The sequence below is a fragment of the Thalia democratica genome, unplaced genomic scaffold (assembly GCF_965202585.1).
Source record: "Thalia democratica unplaced genomic scaffold, ktThaDemo2.hap1.1 HAP1_SCAFFOLD_1244, whole genome shotgun sequence".
Classification (NCBI taxonomy): Eukaryota; Metazoa; Chordata; class Thaliacea; order Salpida; family Salpidae; genus Thalia; species Thalia democratica.
The window spans coordinates 10,001-20,000 of record NW_028140142.1 but is presented as its reverse complement, the minus strand read 5'-3'; the positions used below and the strand labels follow the sequence as shown (position 1 = coordinate 20,000).

The 10,000-nt window shown below is 30.7% G+C and overlaps 3 non-coding genes across 3 annotated transcripts; all 3 read left to right on the top strand.

The window, feature by feature from the left end:
* Window positions 1-1,493: 1,493 nt before the first annotated feature.
* LOC145848129 (5S ribosomal RNA) lies at window positions 1,494-1,612 on the top strand. Its single transcript, XR_014371741.1, has one exon. It is a non-coding gene; the product is annotated as a 5S ribosomal RNA (ribosomal RNA).
* A 2,642-nt stretch (window positions 1,613-4,254) lies between these two features.
* On the top strand, window positions 4,255-4,373 carry LOC145848128 (5S ribosomal RNA). The gene has a single exon (XR_014371740.1). It is a non-coding gene; the product is annotated as a 5S ribosomal RNA (ribosomal RNA).
* A 3,648-nt stretch (window positions 4,374-8,021) lies between these two features.
* Window positions 8,022-9,829, top strand: LOC145848122 (small subunit ribosomal RNA). The gene has a single exon (XR_014371735.1). It is a non-coding gene; the product is annotated as a small subunit ribosomal RNA (ribosomal RNA).
* The last annotated feature ends 171 nt before the right edge of the window (window positions 9,830-10,000 follow it).

The following is a 10,000-nucleotide window of genomic DNA, read 5'->3' as shown; positions in this document are numbered from 1 at the left end:
ATCGAACAATCTACCGAAATATTAATAATATTGAAAAATTTAAATTTCGAAATAACCTACCTACGGTTAATCTACACGCGTTTAGAAGCCGTAAAAAAATATTTTCGACTTTGTAATGGACCAAACAAAAAATATAGAAAAAATTATCGAAAAAAAAATCTTTTAAAACTTACCTTACGTTAGTCCTTATGCGTTGCGAAGCTCAAAAAAAATATTTTCGACCTTATAATAGAACAAACAAAGAAAATAGAAAAATTTTCCAAAAAAATAAAAAGTCGAAATTCGAAAAAAGAAGAAAAGTGGTCCTTTTCTAGGAGTTTTTTATTCCCAAAAAATGGGTCGATGTCCCCGTAACCCCTAAAAAAAGGGGGTCGAAATAACATTTTTTCATCATGCTTCAAATGGGCTGAAAAATTTTTTACGGGGTCTCTGGACCAAACAAAAACGATCTGTCGAGTCAGAATTCCGAAAATCGAAAATTCCCGAAATTTCTGTACTTAAGAGGCGGGGCGCCCACTATCGACAAAAGTGTGCCAAAACCCACAAACGTTGTGTTACGCGCGCTAAGATAAATACAAGCCTGATTGCTGAAAATGTATTCTATTTGAATAAGGTAAGTATCAACACCAAGGAAGTAATTCCTTTATTATAAACTCATACTCTGACATTGCGCTAATATTGCTCGTGAATTGTTATTTAGTTTAAAAATATAATTTATATTACTTTTATTTTATTTTAATTCTATATAATAACTATTTTATATTTTTATTAAAAAATTTCTTGTTTAGTTTCTAAGCAACCACAGTTACGTTTATATGTTTAATTCTATTGTATTCTATATTTATCGATAATTTAATAAATGTTTTAAAAGACTATTCTGGTTTTCCACGCTCTCTTCAAAAATGTGAGTTCTTTTAATTCTTCCGCTTAATTATTCATTTTAAAGTAAAACAACTAGTTATACATATTATTATATTATAATGTATGTGTATTATATACTATTATTTTATAACATAAACATAGTTGAGTTATTGAATTAAACGTCAAATATTTTATTACCTAAAATTAAGTTAATCGTAAAATCTGATGTAGTATGAGATATTCTTTAGAAACTAACTATAAATATTCTTGAAGTAAAACAATACCATCTATAAATAGAACAATGAGAAATAGTAAAACAAACTAAACACAACATGTTTATTTTAACAATATTTTTTATTTAGTTTAATCACTTAATAAACTTTACTTCTAATTATCATAGTATTTAATATAGAATATAGTTAACAATCTTTTAAACAAAGTCTTAAATAAAGTTACAGGGAGTAATTGTAATTAAAACACCAAAAAAATAGGTTTTAATAAAAAAAATACTTACATCAAGTTAAAACTTTATAAGGATTAATTTTAAAATATCAAATTGATTGTAAATCAAGTGCAAATAGGTTTTTTAAACAAACCGAAGGGTTTATAAAGGCTTGTAAACGCTCTCAAACGCCTACGACCATACCACACTGAGCACACCCCATCTCGTCCGATCTGGGAAGTTAAGCAGTGTCGGGCGTGGTTAGTACTTAGATGGGTGACCGCTTGGGAATACCACGTGCCGTAGGCTTTTGCTTTTTGAATTCATCTTTTTTGTACTATTTTTCTTTCTGACCTATTTATACTTATTACTCGTTTATTTACATTTCTTTAACGCTTAAAAGAAAAGTAAATTCTAGTTATTAGCAAATAAAAACTCAAGCCAATCAGATAACGTTATTTGCTGTTTAAACCAATTAGAGCGCTAAAAAAGTGGTTTGACCAGTTTGAGATATCGAAAAAATAATGGCACCATCTTGTAGAGTACAATTTTCTGAGTTGAAATTAATACAATTAGTCTTTTATACTAAAACTTTAAAGTTTTTTTGTCCAAAAACAAATAAAAGCGTGGCTACTTGAAAAATCAAACGAAAATAAATTTTGCACTTTTGTATTGTGAGTCATAATAAGTTATTTACTGTTACCAACAGATACTAGCAAAAGCTTTTTAAAGTTTTGTATTAACTTAATGTATTTGTAATTACTTTTACTTAATAGAAACTATTGAATTACGTTTACTTAGTTTACTTTTGTATGTGTATTAAATATATAGCAATTTTGTTTGAACTTAAATAAGGACTATTAAACTATTAAAAGAAAACTATCAAAGTTTACTAACTCAAAAGCTAAATCTTAGTTTTATTGTTATAAACATTTATGTTGTAATTTACTAATAACTAAATGAGTTTATTTCAAACAAAAAGAATTAAATAATGTTATGTTATGTCAAGCCTACTATATGAGGTATATAGGTATATAAGGTATACAAGCTTATGTTTGAAAATTATAATAATAAAAATAAAAATAAATATTTAGTTGGTAAAATTTGTATGTTTTAATATGCTTTGAAATTAGAGTTAGTATAGAAGTTTTTTTTTAAATATAATAAATATAAATTTAGTAACTGTTAGTTTTATACTTTAATAAAAGAAATATGGTTAACAAGTAAGTTAAAAATGAAAGAAGCATAAAAAAACACACTAATTAACTGCTTATTCAATAGTTTGATTATTTAATTATTTTTCTGTTATATAGTTTAATCGTATTGTATAAAAAATACAGAGGTTTAAAGTAAGTTTGAATAAAAATAAAACAAAACATATAAAATAAGCATTAGTTCAAATACATAGTTTTTTTTTTCTAAGAAAATTTAATTCTTTAATAATAAGTAGTAATTTAAATAAAAAATAATACAAATAAAGTTGTACAATATATATACAATAGTTTGTCAAACTAGGCAAACACTACTAGGCAAAAAACAAACTAGGCAAAAAACCTACAAAGTAGGCCACCACTACAATCCAATGTTCCAACTGGAAATTCAATGAGATCGTTACTGTACTTGTGATGAACGTTGATAATCCCCAAGATTGTAAGTCGAAGGCCTTACCCAACCTAACCAGCGCACTGGTTTTCTTACAACTGAATTAATCAACATTTAATATTGAATATAATCATTATTGATAGATAGAGGAATGTTGACAATCAACAACAGATTGTAGGTCAAAGGCATTACTCGACCCAAGTACCCACAACCTAGATTGAACAACATTTATTAGATAGATTTGTTTATTGATAGATAGAGGAATATTGTCAATCCACAACAGATTGTAAGTCAAAGGCATTACTCGACCCAAGTACCCACAACCTAGATTGAACAACATTTGTTAGATAGATTAGTTAGATAGATAAATAGTACAGTATAATCTCAAAGAATTTGAAGCCCGAACATTGAACGATAGTGGTGTTTCGTGACGACTAGCGGGATTCGATCTCTCAACCTTCTGCTTATGAGTCAGCTGATAAGACCACTGACCCACCGCGCCACGACAAAGATAAAGAAATATTTTGCTATATAAATAGGTTGATTTTTCAGTGAACTTCAAGTGTCAATTTTTCAGTGTCAATTACAGTGAACTTCAAGTAAGATATACAACAGTATATATATTTCCGAGTCTGACTTTGAGTACTTTTTATATATTATTAACAAGATTTTTTAGGAGTAATATCTGTTTAGTTCTTTAATATATCTTTAAAATAATAATATTTTTTAAGGTGTTTAAAACTTTTAGAAGCTGTATGTAATGTCTTTTAGTTTAATAGTTCTTTAAATTAGTAAAAAAAAAATAAGCATGGTTGAGTTATCAAATTAAACAAAATAGAACGTCAAGTATTTAATTACTAAAATTAATTTAATTAAAAAAAAATCTCAGGTAATCTAAAATGTCAGGAATTATTTAAAAATAAATATAAATTTAAAACTTATTATATTGAAAAGATTGATGAATAATACTCTTGAATGTATGAAATGTTTGTATTTGTAATGCAATAACATAAATGGATAGATCAATGACAAATTGTAAACATATTGTATTATTTTATTTTACGATTTTATTTTATTTATTTAATAATTCAATAAACTTTACTTCTACTTGTCCTGGTCTTAGGTAATTTATAGATAACAATAATTTAAACAAACACTTTTGTACAGTTACAATACAGTTTTAGTACAGTTTGGGAGTAACTGTTGATTAAAAAAACAAAAAAAAAGTTAATTCAGGTTAAAATTTTATAAGGAATAATTTTAAAATATCAAATCGATTGTAAATCAAGTGCAAATAGGTTTTTTAAACAAACCGAAGGGTTTATAAAGGCTTGTAAACGCTTTCAAACGCCTACGACCATACCACACTGAGCACACCCCATCTCGTCCGATCTGGGAAGTTAAGCAGTGTCGGGCGTGGTTAGTACTTAGATGGGTGACCGCTTGGGAATACCACGTGCCGTAGGCTTTTGCTTTTTGAATTCATCTTTTTTGTACTATTTTTCTTTCTGACCTATTTATACTTATTACTCGTTTATTTACATTTCTTTAACGCTTAAAAGAAAAGTAAATTCTAGTTATTAGCAAATAAAAACTCAAGCCAATCAGATAACGTTATTTGCTGTTTAAACCAATTAGAGCGCTAAAAAAGTGGTTTGACCAGTTTGAGATATCGAAAAAATAATGGCACCATCTTGTAGAGTACAATTTTCTGAGTTAAAATTAATACAATTAGTCTTTTATACTAAAACTTTAAAGTCTTTTTGTCCACAAACAAATAAAAGCGTGGCTACTTGAAAAATCAAACGAAAATAAATTTTGCACTTTTGTATTGTGAGTCATAATAAGTTATTTACTGTTACCAACAGATACTAGCAAAAGCTTTTTAAAGTTTTGTATTAACTTAATGTATTTGTACTTAGTTTAAATTAATAGAGTTTATTTGGTTTACTTTATTATGTGTATTGAATGTGCTAGTATCTAAAAATAAATACAACTAAAACAAAACAAACAAGGAGAGTACTTGAATAGAACCAACACAATTTACAGACCAGTTGTGTACTAAATTTAAAGAAATTCTGAATAGTGAATATGCAATTATTATTATAAGTTCAAAATTCACTTTAATTTAAATTAATGTATTTTGTAAATTGGTTTTATTTAATAGATAGTAGTGAATTACTTTATTTAATTTACTTTAGTATGTGTTGTATAACTTAATTTAAACCAGAAGCAAAACGGGATTATACTTTCAATAAACTACACAATTTACAGACCAGTTGTGTACTAAATAAAAAGCTATTGTGAATAGTGAATATGCAATTATTATTATAAGTTTATAAGTTCACAGTTTACAAAAGCTTTACAATTTAGTTATTATTTTGTTCATATTTGCATATCTAATTTATGAAAAGTTAGTGTTATGTGTTTTGGCTTTTTAATTTCTTTATTTGTACAACTGTTAGTTTTATATTCTAAAGAAACATTTTTAAATAAATATGTTTAACAAGTAACTTAAAAATAGAAGAAATATATTGTATATATTGAACTATTTATATTTATTCTAGCTATTTGCTTAGTGTATTTATTAATGTGATTATTTTATTTTGTTGTTTGTCTTATAGTTTAATCGTATTGTGTTGAAATATATATAACAAATACAGAGGTTTAAAGTAAGTTTAAATGAAAATAAAATAAGACATATAGTTGAAATATAAGTTTAAAAAAATATTTTTTTTTATTTCTTTGTTTGTTTGATTGTTTGTTTATTATATAATCGCGACGTTTCATTTTATTACTTTTAAGCATACTAAATATAATAATAGGTATAGTTAGAGGAAAAATTCAATTAGTTTCTAATGTAATAAAAAAGTTTATTTCCACAAATAAATAAATACCTGAAAAATCAAATGAAAAATAAATTTCGCACTCTTGTATTGTGAGTCATAATAGGTTATTTACTGTTACCAACAGATACAAGCGAAGGCTTTTTAAAGTTCTTGTATTTGTATTGTTATTTGTACTTAGTTTTATTAAAATGACAGTATTGATGGTTACGTTTATTAAGTATGTTTATTTAACGTTATGTAACTCAAGTAAAACCAGAAGCAAATAAGGAGACTACTTTCAATAAACTACACAATTTACATACCAATTGTATACTAAACTTAAAGCTATTCTATTCTATTTTATTCTTGATAGTTATTTTAAAGTTATTAAATTATACAAATGTATTTTGTAAAGTAGTTTTATAAAGTTACTATAGTTTATTTAACTTACTATAGTATGTGTTATATAACTTTAATTAAACTAGAAGCAAAAAGGGAGACTACTTTAAATAAACTACACAATTTATTGTTATATATAACTCTAATAAAACCAGAAGCAAAAAGGGAGACTACTTTAAATGAACTACACAAATTAAAATTATATTATTATTTATAAATCAATCGTGTTGTGTTTCAAAATAAATTTTTCAAATAATGTTTTACAAGTATTTATCAGTTATTTAGTTTTCTTTTTATAGTTTAGCCGTATTGTTTTATTTATTTGTTATTATCTTTATTTAATTGTTTGCTTATTATATTTATCGCCATGTGCTTAAAAAATAAAACAACTATATAGATTTAAAAAGTAAGTTTAAATAAAAATAAAATGAAACATATAAAATAAGTTTATGATTTTTTTTTCATTATTATTATTTTTATTTCATTGTTTGTTTATTATATCTATCGCGATGTGCTTAAAAAATAAAACAACTATAAAGGTTTAAAAAGTAATTTTAAATAAAGATAAAATGAAACATATAAAATAAGCTTATGTTTGATTTTTTATTTTATTTTTATTTAATTGTTTGCTTATTATATTTATCGCGATGTGCTTAAAAGAATAGAACAAATACAAAGGTTTAAGTTGTAAGTTTTAAATAAAATAAAATGAAACATACAAAATAAGCTTATGATTTATTATTATTATTATTATTATTATTTTTATTTCATTGTTTGTTTATTATATCTATCGCGATGTGCTTAAAAAATAAAACAATTATAAAGGTTTAAAAGGAAGTTTAAATAAAGATAAAATGAAACATATAAAATAAGCTTTTGTTTGATTTTTTTATTTTATTTTTATTTATTTTTATTTAATTGTTTGTTTATTATATTTATCGCGATCTGCTTAAAAAAATAAAACGAGTATTAAGGTTTGAAAGGTAAGTTTAAATAAAAATAAAATGAAACATATAAAATAAGCATATGTTTTTTTTTTTTTTTTTTATTATTATTATTTTCATTCAATTTTTTGTTTATTATATTTATCGCAATGTGCTTAAAACGATAAAACAAGTATAAAGATTTAAAAAGTAAGTTTAAATAAAAAATAATACAAATAAAGTTTATTTATAATAAACAAACATATTTAAAACATTAAAAAAAGTAGTTTATATATATTATTTTTTATTTATTTCTTTTAAACATATTAAATAAAGTATAAAAAAAGTATTAAAACATTTAAACGTAGCATAAATAAGCTTAAAACATTAAAATAATTGAAAAGAAACAAACAAATTGAAAAAAATCGGCAAAAAAAGTTCAACAGCAACATTTGAGCATCATACACGTATGCATTACTTTACACTAGTGAGAGAGACGTGTTTGTGCGTTCGGTCGACTTGGCGAGAAAGCGGGCTTAAAGCATTACTGTTTAGCACCCGAGGCGCGGCTATTGCAGCGGCGGCGAACGTGCTATGTAAACGCATTGGAGCAGCGTATGAAAAACTACAAGCGTCCAGCGGCGGTAGGCTTATAGCTTTGCGAAGTCGTCGAGACGAGTAGCCGACGCAGGCAGGCACGGCTCGAGGCGGGTAACTGCAGCAGACAGATGGCGTGTTGCTGCTGACGAGTTAACCGGCAGAAGGCAAACGGTTGGTCGGGAGAAAGAACAGTCAGTTGTATAGCTGCATGCTGCAGTCGACGCGGGCTGGCGCTTTAAACAGCAAAAGGCCGGCGCCGACTTTCAGTAACGTTCGCAAGGCTTTTAAGCCGAGTGATAGAAAAGGTCTGTATTTATACAGTAAAAACGCTCAGTCGAGCAACGGGTTTAAACGCCCTCGGATAGTTATCTGGTTGATCCTGCCAGTAGTCATATGCTTGTCTCAAAGATTAAGCCATGCAAGTGTAAGTACGAGCTCACGTACAGTGAAACTGCGAATGGCTCATTAAATCAGTTATGGTTCATTTGATTGTACGCTTTTACATGGATAACTGTGGCAATTCTAGAGCTAATACATGCGTAAAGCGCCGAACTGACGTGAGGCGCGCATTTATCAGACCAAAACTAACCGGCTTTCGGGTCGTTACAATGGTGACTCTGGATAAGCTTGCGGATCGCACGGCCTAGTGCTGGCGACATCTCATTAAAGCAACTGCCCTATCAACTATCGTCGGTACGGTATCGGCCTACCGAGGTTGTAACGGGTGACGGAGAATCAGGGTTCGATTCCGGAGAGGGAGCCTGAGAAACGGCTACCACATCCAAGGAAGGCAGCAGGCGCGCAAATTACCCATTCCCGGCTCGGGGAGGTAGTGACGAAAAATAACAATGCAGACCTCGTACGAGGTCCTGCAATTGGAATGAGTACACTTTAAACTTTTTAACGAGTATCCATTGGAGGGCAAGTCTGGTGCCAGCAGCCGCGGTAATTCCAGCTCCAAAAGTGTATATTTAAGTTGTTGCGGTTGAAAAGCTCGTAGTTGGATATAGGGACGGCGAGGTTGGTCGGTCGAAAGGCTAGCACTGGCCTCGTTGTTCTTGTTGGTCGGTGCCTTCGCGGTGCTCTTAACTGAGTGTTGCGGTGGTCCGGCAAGTTTACCTTGAAAAAATTAGAGTGTTCAAAGCAGGCTTTACGCTTGTATAATGTTGCATGGAATAATGGAATAGGACCTCGGTTCTATTTTGTTGGTTTTCGGAGCACGAGGTAATGATTAATAGGAACGGACGGGGGCATCCGTACTGTGCCGTTAGAGGTGAAATTCTTGGATCGGCGCAAGACGAACGACTGCGAAAGCATTTGCCAAGAATGTTTTCTTTAATCAAGAGCGAAAGTCAGAGGTTCGAAGACGATCAGATACCGTCCTAGTTCTGACCTTAAACGATGCCGACTAGCGATCGGGCAGTGTCGAACTTAAGAACTGTCCGGCAGCTTCCGGGAAACCAAAGTCTTTGGGTTCCGGGGGAAGTATGGTTGCAAAGCTGAAACTTAAAGGAATTGACGGAAGGGCACCACCAGGAGTGGAGCCTGCGGCTTAATTTGACTCAACACGGGAAATCTCACCCGGCCCGGACACAGCGAGGATTGACAGATTGAGAGCTCTTTCTTGATTCTGTGGGTGGTGGTGCATGGCCGTTCTTAGTTGGTGGAGCGATTTGTCTGGTTAATTCCGATAACGAACGAGACTCTTACTTGCTAAATAGCTGCTCGACCCATTGGGTCGGAGACAACTTCTTAGAGGGACTAGTGGCGTTTAGCCACACGAGATTGAGCAATAACAGGTCTGTGATGCCCTTAGATGTTCGGGGCCGCACGCGCGCTACACTGACCGGATCATCGTGTGTTCCCTAGGCCGAAAGGTCCGGGTAATCCGTTGAACCCCGGTCGTGCTAGGGATAGGGACTTGCAATTGTTTCCCTTGAACGAGGAATTCCCAGTAAGCGCGAGTCATTAGCTTGCGTTGATTACGTCCCTGCCCTTTGTACACACCGCCCGTCGCTACTACCGATTGAATGGTTTAGTGAGGTCCTCCGATTGAGCCTGGTACGTGCGGCAACGCACTCGCCGGTGTTCGAAAAGACGATCGAACTTGATCATTTAGAGGAAGTAAAAGTCGTAACAAGGTTTCCGTAGGTGAACCTGCGGAAGGATCATTAACGAATCGAAATTTGATTTCAAGCGACGTCTCTTCTTCGAAGGGACCGAGCCCTGTAACTGTTATAGTTCGGTCGCGTTGCTTCCTGACAGCGGGAGTAATAATTCAGCACGCAAGTGCTGGCGCGGCCGCTTCTTTTTGAACACGATTTTTTGGTTGCATTGAGATTGAT